The sequence below is a fragment of the Oncorhynchus kisutch genome, linkage group LG27, assembly GCF_002021735.2.
Source record: "Oncorhynchus kisutch isolate 150728-3 linkage group LG27, Okis_V2, whole genome shotgun sequence".
NCBI classification, from domain to species: domain Eukaryota; kingdom Metazoa; phylum Chordata; class Actinopteri; order Salmoniformes; family Salmonidae; genus Oncorhynchus; species Oncorhynchus kisutch.
This window is the reverse complement of record NC_034200.2, coordinates 21,674,269-21,686,781: the sequence shown is the minus strand read 5'-3', so window position 1 is coordinate 21,686,781 and position 12,513 is coordinate 21,674,269. Positions and strand designations below refer to the sequence as shown.

Here is a 12,513-nt window from a genome sequence, read left to right as displayed (position 1 = left end):
TTGAGGATTTGCTTTCCCTCCTCCAGTCTCTGGAGAAAAAGGTTTGTATGATGTAAAACCAAAAACTCATTACAATATCCCGGTAATACTGTTATATTTTCAACAGATGACATTTCTATAGACAAAATACTCACCAAATATGATTCAATCTTTCAGATACAGGAGACTGTATCTAAGCATTGAAAACTGCAAAGGACTATACTTACACTATATATACAAAAGTATGTGGCGACCCCTTCAAATGAGTGGATTTGTCTATTTCAGCCACCACCTATGCTGACAGGTGAATAACATTGAGCACACAGCCATGCAACCTCCATAGACCAACTTTGGCAGTAGAATGGCCTCAGTGAAGAGCTCAGTGACTTTCAAGGTGGCACTGTCATAGGTTGACACCTTTCCAACAAGTCAGTTTGTCAAATTTCTGCCCTGCTAGAGCTGCCCCCCTCAACTGTAAGTATTGTTATTGTGAAGTGGAAAAGTCTATGAGCAGCAACAGCTGAGCCGCAAAGTGGTAAGCCACACAAGCTCACAGAACAGGGCTGCCGAGTGCTGAAGTGCGTACCGCGTAAAAATCATCTGTCCTCTGTTGCATTACACCGAGTTCCAAGCTGCCTCTGGAAGCAACGTCGGCATCGGCTGGAGTTGTGTAAAACTCGCCACCACTGGACTCCTGAGCATTGGAAACGCATTGTGTGGAGTGATGAATCACGCTTCACCATCTGGACGAATCTGGGTTTGGCCGATACCAGGAAAACACTACCTGCCCGAATGCATAGTCCTAAATGTAAAGTTTGGTGGAGGAGGAATAATGGTCTGGGGTTGTTTTTCATGGTTTGGGCTAGGCCCCATAGTTCCAGTGAAGGGAAATCTTAACGCTTCAGCATACAATGACATTCCAGACGATTCTTTGCTTCCAACTTTGTGGCAACAGTTTGGGGAAGGCCCTGTTCCAGCAACAAAGTGAGGTCCATTCAGAAATGGTTTGTCGAGGTCGGTGTAGAAGAACTTAACTGGCCTGCACAGAGCCGTGACCTCAACCCCATCGAACACCTTTGGGATGAATTGGAATGCTGACTGCAAGCCAGGCCTAATCGCCCAACATCAGTGGCCGACCTCACTAATACTATTATGGCTGAATGGAAGCAAGTCCGTGCAGCAATGTTCCAACATCTAGTGGAAAGCCTTCCCAGAAGAATGGAGGCTGTAATAGCAGCAAAGGGGGGACCAAATCCATATTTATGCCCATAATTTTGGAATGACATGTTCGACGAGCAGGTGTCCACATACTTTTGGTCACGTAGCGTACATCCTTGATCGTTAAAGAGCAGTGTCGATAAGAATGGGCTCTCAACTGGGGCTACCAAGGAGAATGATCTTAAGATCAGATCACCCAAGACTCCCTGATGTGCCACCACCAACATTGGCAGAGTTGCTACAGCTTTGATGAGAAGTCGCCACGCAACACAGGGTGCAATTAGCACACCTTTGAGCGGGAAGGACCTGCACTTTCTCTGTTGTCAGACTTCCCGGGAAGTCTGAATACCTACAGAGTACTCAGAAATGTTGTTGAAAGTGGTGGGCCTACAACCAAACATATAAATTATATGTAAATAAGGGAAGTTTGTGTGGGCAACAAACTTGTGCGAGAAACAATATTTGTGGATTCTTTATCTAGCTTATAGGCATCATTATTTTACTTTTGGAATGGTTTCAGAATTATTTACTAAACAGTACAAAACAACTCGGTCCGATTACACAGATCAGGTCAGATAAAGTCTTATTAGGGAGAAAAACAAGAATACAAGGTAGTCTCTGTAACCTCCTCCGAATTACAAAAGCACAGTGTAAGGGAAACATTCTGATAACATTCTGACCTAGACTGAGGAAAAAAATAAAAATAAACTACTCTTAGATACAGTATTACCAAATGGAATATTTTTCATAATTGGGATCCAAATAAAGAATAAAGTACAGTGTAGTAGTGGAATGTGTTAAACTTGTATGTAAACATACAGTACATGGTAAAACATCAATTGAATAGTGCAGCAGTGAAATGGCAGCAGCTGTGGGTTGTAAGGTCATGATCATGCACGCCACAAATTACATGTAAATAACTATAATTTCCTTGCATTTTCTTTTGCGGGTGCCTCTTCATTATCTGGATAGACACTTGTGCTTTTTAGCTAACGTTACCACCCATCAAAGCAGTGCAGCGTGTAGTGAAGCAAAACTATAGTGGTCAAAAACATTCATTTTGGGGCGATGAGGGAGTGGGTCTGCCAAATACCATCATATCAAGCAATTATCCCATTTAAAAAATGGTCAGATATAAAAAATATATATATATTACATATTTTATCCAATGGATTATAACTTTCTGGTAAAAAAGAAAGTGGAGGTGCAAAACCGTAAGATTTTATCCCCTATGTCAATTTGCTCCATGACTCAGACGGCCAAGTGGACACAAGGTTGTTTGGCTCATCTCAGTCACAAGAGGAAGAACTTTGCAGCTGTTTCTGATTAATAAACAATGCCATGCTGGTGGGTGGTAACAATGAAATATAACCTAAAAAGAATTTGTATGTCATATCATAGAAAAAGACAACACATTCACACAGATTTGCACGGAGTGGGCCATTCGGATTTGGCTCTTCAAGCCCAAACACACTGAGTTTACAAAACATTAGGAACACCATCCTAATATTGAGTTGCATCTGCTTTTGCCCTCAGAACTGCATCAATACGTTGAGGCATGGACTCTACAAGGTGTCAAAAGTGTTCCACAGGGGTGCTGACCCATGTTGACTCCAATGCTTCCCACAGCTGTGTCAAGTTGGCAGACTTTGGGTGGTGGACTATTCTTGATACACACGGGAAACTGTTGCGTGTGAAAAACCCAGCAGCGTTGCAGTTATTGATGCACTCAAACCAGTGTGCCTGGCACCTACTACCATACCCTGTTCAAAGGCAATTAAATACTTTGTCTTGTCCATTTACCCTCTGAATGGTACACACACACAATCCATGTCCCAAATATTTTGAGAATTAAAAATCCTTCTTTAACCTGTCTCCTCCCCATCTACACTGATTGAAATGGATTTAATAGGTGACATCAATAAGGGATCATAGCGTTCACCTGGGTTCACCTGGTCAGTCTGTCATGGAAGGATCAGGTGTTCCTAATGTTTTGTACACTTGGACTAAAATGATGACTTATTGACTTAAATCATTGTGCAACATCATGGGTAAGCTCTGGCCATCGTCTTTCAGCTCTAAAAAGTTTCAACTTCATGAATTAAGCTATATTGTAGTAATGTTTGACTTCATGTAATATTTTGCTTTCAAATTAAAGCTCCATCCAGGTATTCACAGAGCCAATGTCCACTTTTCTTTTCAGGTGATTATCAACTTGGGTTGTGTACATGTTTTTTTTCTTCTGTAGGACTACAGTTTAGAAGAGCCACTGACTGTCCAGGGGCACAGGCTGGGTTGCAGAGATGATTGGACAGGAAGACCGACTGCAAGGAGAGGCTGACGGAGATGAAGGTTAGTAAATATCTTTCACCTGTGGTACTGTTTACCCGTTTCACAACATTCAAATCACATCACGCTTGCACTCATCTGCACATGCTGTATATAGATTTTCCTACTGTATTATTGATTGCATGTTTGTTTATTCCATGTGTAACTCTGTTGCTGTATGTGTCGAACTGCTTTGCTTTATCTTGGCCCGGTCACAGTTGCAAATGAGAACTTGTTCTCAACTAGCCTACATGGTTAAATAAAGGTGTTCTCAACTAGCCTACATGGTTAAATAAAGGTGTTCTCAACTAGCCTACCTGGTTAAATAAAGGTGTTCTCAACTAGCCTACATGGTTAAATAAAGGTGTTCTCAACTAGCCTACCTGGTTAAATAAAGGTGTTCTCAACTAGCCTACATGGTTAAATAAAGGTGTTCTCAACTAGCCTACATGGTTAAATAAAGGTGTTCTCAACTAGCCTACCTGGTTAAATAAAGGTGTTCTCAACTAGCCTACATGGTTAAATAAAGGTGTTCTCAACTAGCCTACATGGTTAAATAAAGGTGTTCTCAACTAGCCTACATGGTTAAATAAAGGTGTTCTCAACTAGCCTACATGGTTAAATAAAGGTGTTCTCAACTAGCCTACATGGTTAAATAAAGGTGTTCTCAACTAGCCTACATGGTTAAATAAAGGTGTTCTCAACTAGCCTACATGGTTAAATAAAGGTGTTCTCAACTAGCCTACCTGGTTATATAAAGGTGTTCTCAACTAGCCTACATGGTTAAATAAAGGTGTTCTCAACTAGCCTACCTGGTTATATAAAGGTGTTCTCAACTAGCCTACATGGTTAAATAAAGGTGTTCTCAACTAGCCTACATGGTTAAATAAAGGTGTTCTCAACTAGCCTACATGGTTAAATAAAGGTGTTCTCAACTAGCCTACATGGTTAAATAAAGGTGTTCTCAACTAGCCTACATGGTTAAATAAAGGTGTTCTCAACTAGCCTACCTGGTTATATAAAGGTGTTCTCAACTAGCCTACATGGTTAAATAAAGGTGTTCTCAACTAGCCTACCTGGTTATATAAAGGTGTTCTCAACTAGCCTACATGGTTAAATAAAGGTGTTCTCAACTAGCCTACATGGTTAAATAAAGGTGTTCTCAACTAGCCTACATGGTTAAATAAAGGTGTTCTCAACTAGCCTACATGGTTAAATAAAGGTGTTCTCAACTAGCCTACATGGTTAAATAAAGGTGTTCTCAACTAGCCTACATGGTTAAATAAAGGTGTTCTCAACTAGCCTACATGGTTAAATAAAGGTGTTCTCAACTAGCCTACATGGTTAAATAAAGGTGTTCTCAACTAGCCTACATGGTTAAATAAAGGTGTTCTCAACTAGCCTACATGGTTAAATAAAGGTGTTCTCAACTAGCCTACATGGTTAAATAAAGGTGTTCTCAACTAGCCTACATGGTTAAATAAAGGTGTTCTCAACTAGCCTACATGGTTAAATAAAGGTGTTCTCAACTAGCCTACATGGTTAAATAAAGGTGTTCTCAACTAGCCTACATGGTTAAATAAAGGTGAAATAAAAAATAAAAAACACAGCATTTGGTTTCATTCTGTAATTTTATGTTGCTTTTTTTTATCATTACAGGCTAAATTACAAGGACTGTCCTTGGAAGAAAGGGGAGAGGTACTTGATCTGGTTACTTCCAGTATACGTTGAGTGATTTTTGAGTACTGGAGAGGCATCCCAGGGTCTCCAGACATCCCAGACCACGGACAACCTCGCTGGTGCAACTGCCTGAATTGCAGGGAGACTTCTACACCTTCTACGACAAACAACTGCTGCCATTTCACCGCTGCACTATTCCATGTATTTATTAACAAGCATGTTTACATAACAGTTGAACTTTCCACCACTACACTGTACTTTATTCTTCATTTGGATCTCAATTATGAAAAATATTTCATTTGGCGATATCTTTGTAAATATTTTTTTTTGTGATTATTATTTCCCCCCAGTCTGGGTGGTATCAATACAGTACCTTACACCAGGGGTGTCAAACACATTCCATGGAGGGTTTAATGTCTGCAGGTATTGGGTTTTTCCTTTCATTTAAGACAACCAGTTGAGGGAAGTTCTTTACTAATTGGTGACCTTAATTAATCAATCAATCAAGTACAAGGGAGGAGCGAAAACCCACATACACTCAGCCCTCCATGGAATGAGTTTGACACATGCCTTACTGTGCATTATATTTTTGGGAGAAGGTCACAGAAATTACCTTGTATTTTTGTTTATCTCTCTAGTAAAACTTTATTTGACCTTATCTGTGTAATCAGACTGACTTGTTTTGTACTGTATTTTCATCAGAGTAGTCCATCCATTTTTCTGGAAAAATACCCAACTGTAGGTCTGCTAATTTGAAGTGAAAGCTGTCAATAGTATAGATATCCAGAAAAGGATAACAGCTTAGTAAATCATTTGAAAACCATTCCAAAAGTAAAATAATGATGCCTATATGCTAGATAAAGAATGCACAAATATTGTTTCTCACACAAGTTTGTTGCCCACACAAACATCCCTTATTTACATGTGATTTATATGTTTGGTTGTAGGCCCACCACTTTCAACAACATTTCTGAGTACTCTGTAGGTTTTCACACTTCCCGGGAAGTCTGACAAAAGGGAATGCTCAGGTGTGCTAACTGTGGCGTGGCGACTCCTCAAAGTTGTAGCAGCTCAGCCATTGTTGGTGGTGGCACTTCAGGAGTCTTGGTTCATCTTATCTCAGGATCATTCTCCTTGGAATCCCCAAGTGAGAGCCGTTCTTCTCAACATTGCTCTCGTTCTGGGATGGATGTGTAGTCCTATGCAGTTTTCAATGCGTAGACACAGTCTCATGTAGCTGAAAGATAATATTTGGTGAGTATTTTGTCTATACAGTTACAGAATTGTAGTGTTTATCTGTTGAAAATATAACAGCGATAACATGTATTATATTGTAATGAGTTCTACTAATTGATATTTTGGGGTTTTACATCATACACATTTTTTCTCCAGAGAGTGGAGGAAGAAAAGCAAATCTCCATAGACTGAAGAAGGGAAAGCAAACTGCATACATGTGTATGTAGATCAGGAAGTACTCCAGCTCAGATGTAGACCTAGATAGACAACAAATCAGAAAACTCGTAATCTGGAATAAGCTTTTAGCATTTGACAACTATGGCTGCATAAAATGGAGCCTATTACAGAATTGCCTTTGAAGATCCAACCTTTTTACGTGAGTAAAGTACATGACGGATGAACAAATATAATGACAGATCTAAGAGAAACAGGTAATGTGTCTGTAAACTTTCCAAATCTCTACAAAAGAAAAAACCTAGACAAGGTGGGATCTTTTTGTGTCGGTTGAATCCATTGTGTGAGAAATGCAGGTGGAAACACATTTATGCACAAATATTGATATAACCATCATATAGAAGTAAACTTGGAGTCATATTCCACTGGGTGTCAATTCAACATTTATTCCACATTGGTTCAGCGTAACAATGATGTGTAAACAACGCTGATTTAACCAGTGTGTGCACAGTGGGATGTTGTGTGGTCCTCCCACTACAACTCAAGAAAGCATGCAGTTTATTAGGCTACAGATGATAGAAGTTATGATGAACTTCACAGGGTGGTGAAAGTGCATGGTGATGAGCTTGATGCTCCTTTCCAATAAATAACGAGGGTCTTATTCTGGCGACAAATATTGATGCTTGGCTGCGGTTTGACAAATTAAAATAATCTCGCTATTTTGTCCATAATAATCTCAATATATCTGCGAGATGTTGGCTAGAGCGCATGTGCCAAGACCAGAGACTGGCTCATAACACATTTATTTGTGACAAAACCATCAGTAGAGTTGAACATGCGATGGAAGCCCATTTAACTTGTATTTTCTATTCAGTACATGGGGAATTTAACCGTAAAAGTATTTTTTATGTACACTACGTCATCATGCAAATACTTTTATCTGCAACAAGTCAATTTGACGGAAACACATCTCTGGTGGGAAAATGTGCATTTTGTTTTTATGTGGATTTTAGAATATTTGCATTAAATCTGTCACCAATAGGATAACAAACCTAGCTACCCACTCAGCACAGATGTCAATGTAATGTCTTTTCCATATTGGTTCAGAAACAACGTTGATTCAACCAGTGTGTGCCCAGTGGGTAGTCTCAGATTTCCAGGGTACATTCAGTTTAGGGTGAAGGGAGTTAGTATTTCCACCCCCCCCCCCCCCATCTTTGGAGAAGGAAGCTACTTGGCAGAATGTGGTGTGGTGGAGGTATTTGAAATGAAACATTTGAAATGTGGATGGAAATGGGGATTATGATCAGAGGTATTTTGGACTCCAACTGATGACAGCTGAATTCTATAAACACAACACTTCACAGAAGCAAGATTTATTCACTATTGGTTGCAAAAGGCACTGCAGATTCCTTGTCTAGTAGTCCCAAGTGAGGAATTTAAATATTTACATAAAAATGGTCATCTAAAAAGTATCCAATACTCATCCTGATAAATAAGGTTGTGAAGTAGTTTACTCACCATGTGGTAGGTAGGCGCGGCTAACTTCAGACAGAACAATGAGGGAGTTATATTAACCTGAGCCGCGGTGCACCTGCCTATTGCCAATGACGTGAACTGGCAAAAGCACCGAGGATATATTATCTGGCCCGGGTTACCCCGGTGGGAGGAGTTTGCCAATCACTTTTCACCACAAACAAACTCCTCCCACCGGGGTAACCCGGGCCAGATAATAGAATCCTCTCATTGTTTTGACTGAACTGGAGATCGAGGGTGTGTGTTTAACTTGGTCAAACAAGCAGGCTACTACAAGAATCACTGCAACAAAACAAGGAACATATGTTCTGTAGGACTGGCATCACAAAGTACGGTAAGACGGTCTGCATGTCGGTTCTTTAGTTGCTGACTGATATGTGGGTTTGCGTTGTAGTTTCAGTTTGTATGTGCAATTCCGAACCTTGTTCAGTAGGCTGTCTACCTTCAAAGGTTGCCTGTATTCTATGCTCGCCTCAGTTCAAGTTCAAAGCCGATTATGTCTACATGCTCGAATGCCAAAATTCAATACAGCATTAGCACTGCTTGCATAAATTGAAAAATAAGCCTACTTTTTATGGCATTCGGTGTTTACATAACCTTTAAATTAGAGACATGCCTTTTAACTTTACTATTATAAAGCCTAATGTGTGGCTTCATGTAATATTTTGCTGTCAAATTACAGCTTCATCCAGGTATTCACAGAGCCATTTTCAGATTAATTTCAATTTAGACTTCATATTTAACCATTTTGGTTGCGTATCTTGCGTATGGAAAGTCCACGGACTTTGTCCTAGAAGGCTAAGTTGGCTAATTAAAGTTAATGTTCTTTGTGCAAACTTTAGCACTTGGGATAGGCCACTGTAGTAACTGTGGTAACCAGGTTACAGCACGGTATCCCTACTGCTGATAAGAGGGATAATTAGAGAAGCTGGTGAACTGGTTTGGTTGGTATGTCAGTACTAACTATTTTCATGTGCTTTTTTGGAGGAGGGGGGGTAGACATGCATTCTGGAACTCACGACTGCTTCTTCAACTAAACTTCAACCTGAACTAAGCCCATAAGATTGCCTTGTTAAAGCTACATTGCATGTGTAACAATGTGTGTACAGATGTTTTTGGAGACCCCTCTGGCAATAATGCAGTTTTTTCGTTGTCTATTTGAACTCCGTTTTCCAGAAACCCCAGCGCTCGTTTGGCAGGGAGAGATGGCGAAAGTGGATGCCGAGTTCGAATCAAAAGGTGCATGTGTAACAATGTGTGTACAGGTGTTGGTGAAGATGAATGTCCTGAATGGACAATAGTCCAAAAATGGAACAAAAAGAAAATTGCCTAAAATTGGAGTGGAGTATATGTTTATGTTGGATAATTAATCGTTTCTTGTTGGAATCTGTTTTGTTGAGTAAGAATGCATATGCGGGAGACTGGTTTGAGGTGTTGAATGGTGAAGTATGTGCTGGGAAAAGTGGAGTCTGTCAGAGTGACCAGGAATGTGGTCTTATTCTGATTAATTTTATTTCTGAAGAGCAGAGGAAGATTGCAGTGGGCCTCAAAAGAATCCGGACAACAGAAGTATCGTGCTTTGAACTTCGGAGCAGAGCGCTCATCGAAGGAGTCATCTCAGGGGTGACGACTGATGTTCAGGTACCTGCAGAGAAATCCTGGTATGGTTTGTGCCTGGTGTCTGACTCGCTGGGTGAATGGGGAAAAATAAGAAATTCTGTTGGCCCTGATGTTTTATTTGTATTTTTTTATATATATAAAGAGAACCTGCATGGGATGCTTGGTTGTGTAAGATACGCTGTAAGAGTTTTCGTCCCCAAACCATTGCAGTGTAAAAATTTGTAGGATTTGGCCATCTTTCATGTGTGTGCAGACGAACGGTATGTATGAGGACAATAGTGATTCAATTGTGGTGGGGATCATGATCCCGAGTTCCTGGGGTGCCTTATAAGGGTGAAGGAGATTGAGTTAGCAAAAGTTTGAGCGGTCAATCTAATCTCATGTGGAGGCGATTTTAAAAGAGTTGAGAAAACAAATTACGCTAGTAAAGATATGGTAGTGGATGCACCACAGCCTGTAGTAAATGTTTGCTGCCAGTCAAAAGGTACACTGTGTGTTTAAAATGTGGATTTCTGTGGTGTTCATTGCCCGTGTCAAAGTAACGGGATATTATTTTGGCTGCGGCAGAAACGTTTTTGGGACTTCAGGAGTTTACGTTGGAAAACTTGCAAAGGGTACTGGTGCCGGAAGATGGCCCGCCCTCCCAGGCTCCCCTTGAGCCTGTGTAGGGATCAGATCTGTTTTTACTTTTAACAGAAAAGTAATTTGATTTGAGTTTATTTTTTGTAGTTTGTATGAATATATCTCCACCCCGTCTCCACATCGGTGGCAGCATGCACGCTAAATTGTGCGAATGCCAATATACCATGGAAGAACCCCAGCTTCCAGAGTAGTCTCCTGTGCTCAAAAGTGCTGTCTGCGGGAAGGAAAGATGAGCGAAATGGATGTTCTGTTTGATACTGACGGTGTGCCGGGAGAAGATGAGAGCACAGAGAGTGAGAATGAGTGGTCTACAGTGGTGAAAAAGACAAGAAACGAGAAGTGAAGTTGTGGTGGAATATATGAAATGTTTGCTGGCCGATTCCTTTGTCGTCTTGAGGAAAAACTGTGAAGCGTTCGAGGATAATGTGGCAACGGTCAGTCACAAGAAGTGGTCCTATTTACATTTTTCGTGAGTCTGTGGAGCAGAAAAAGCGTGTTTTATGCCTCAAAGATATCAGAATGGAATGTTTTCTGTTTTGATTTTTGAAGAAAGGCGTCTATCAAGGGGGTTATCTCTAGGGTGTTCTAATTATCATTGCAGGCTAAATTGCAAGAGCTGTCCTTTTGCAGAAAGGGGAGAACAGCTGGTTGCTTCCTGTCTGTCTGGAGTGATGTTTTACATCATGGAGAACCAGAGAGCTATCCCAGGGTCTCCAGACATCCCAGACCACAGACAACCTCGCTGGTGCGCCTGCCTGAATAGCGCATGGAGACTCCTGCACCTTACAACACACAACTATTACCATTTCACCACTGCACTATTCCATTAATTTAAGTACCAAATACTTTCCATGACTACACTGTACTTTATTCTTCATTTGGATCCCAATTATGAAAGATATTCCATTTGGTGGTATCTCTGTAAGTACTTTTATTTTTTTCTTTGTCTGGGTGATATCAGTTCAGTGCTTTACCAGTTCAGTAATTTTTAAGAATGCTTCCCTTACACTATGCTTTAGTTATTTCGATAAGGTTAGACACACTACCTTGTATTCTTGTTTATCTCCCTAATAAACACACATTTTATATATAGGGACGCACAATATATCGGTGAACATATCGGAATCCGCCGGAATATTTTCATGCGAATTTCGCATGAAGAAAATATGTGCATTTTCCCACCAGTGTTTCCACCAAACTGACTTGTTGCCATAAAAATCCGTGCATGACGACATAGGGCACACAAATTGCTTAAGTTGTCAGCTTCCTGAATACAATTCTAAATTTTCAACCCTACCGATTAGTTTTGGTACAAAGACTGATGGGTTAAATAGCAAATGTGCCTACTCTGGTCTTGGCATGTACCTGCGAGCTGTTGGCCAGACAAGTAAAAATCAACATGTCACCAAAATATGACCCTCAATATTTATTGCAAAGGAGCATCAAGCTCATCACCATGCACTTTCACCACCCTGTGAAGTTCATCACGATTTATAGGGTGTCCAATCAAACACGCATCTTTTGACCAATGGGTAAAATATTTTAATTGTGTAGATAATCCTCTGAGAGCCAATGGTCCAAAACTCATGTCTCTATCATTATCAGTTAAGTTATTATGGTGTTTACCTTTGTAGGATGGCCAAAATTATGGTGACTAAATCAATGGAGGGCCAGAGCAGGGGGGAAAAAAAGTAAAGTAAAAATTAAGATTTTTCTTCTTCTTCGATGTCAGCCAATCAGATCAGCTCTGAAAAAGATTTGTTGATTTGATTGTTCAAAAGGCCAATTAGTGGAATAAATATCAGAATTGGGATGCCTGTGTAATATGCAGCGTTTGATAGAATTGCCTTTGATGACCATCAGTCTTAGATTTTCACGGTAAATATTCCGTTTTAGGATAAAAGGAGTTAGTATTTTATTTTTTATTGGAAAAGGAGACTATTAGGCAGTATGAAGAATGAATGTTTACAGTCATTCAATATAATGAGCGGCAGGTAGTCTAATGGTTAAGAGCAGTAACCGAGAGGTCGCTGGTTCATACTAGGTGAAAAATCTATTGATCAAATCTAATTTTATTTGTCACATGCGCCAAATACATCG

The 12,513-nt window shown here is 40.2% G+C and overlaps 1 long non-coding RNA gene across 1 annotated transcript; it reads right to left on the bottom strand.

Annotated features, from left to right (window-relative positions):
- Positions 1-5,137: 5,137 nt before the first annotated feature.
- Positions 5,138-8,224, bottom strand: LOC116357798 (uncharacterized). The gene is made up of 3 exons (XR_004205779.1): positions 8,137-8,224; positions 6,657-6,698; positions 5,138-6,442 (listed from the first exon to the last, which is right to left on the bottom strand). It is a non-coding gene; the product is annotated as an uncharacterized LOC116357798 (long non-coding RNA).
- Positions 8,225-12,513: the final 4,289 nt, after the last annotated feature.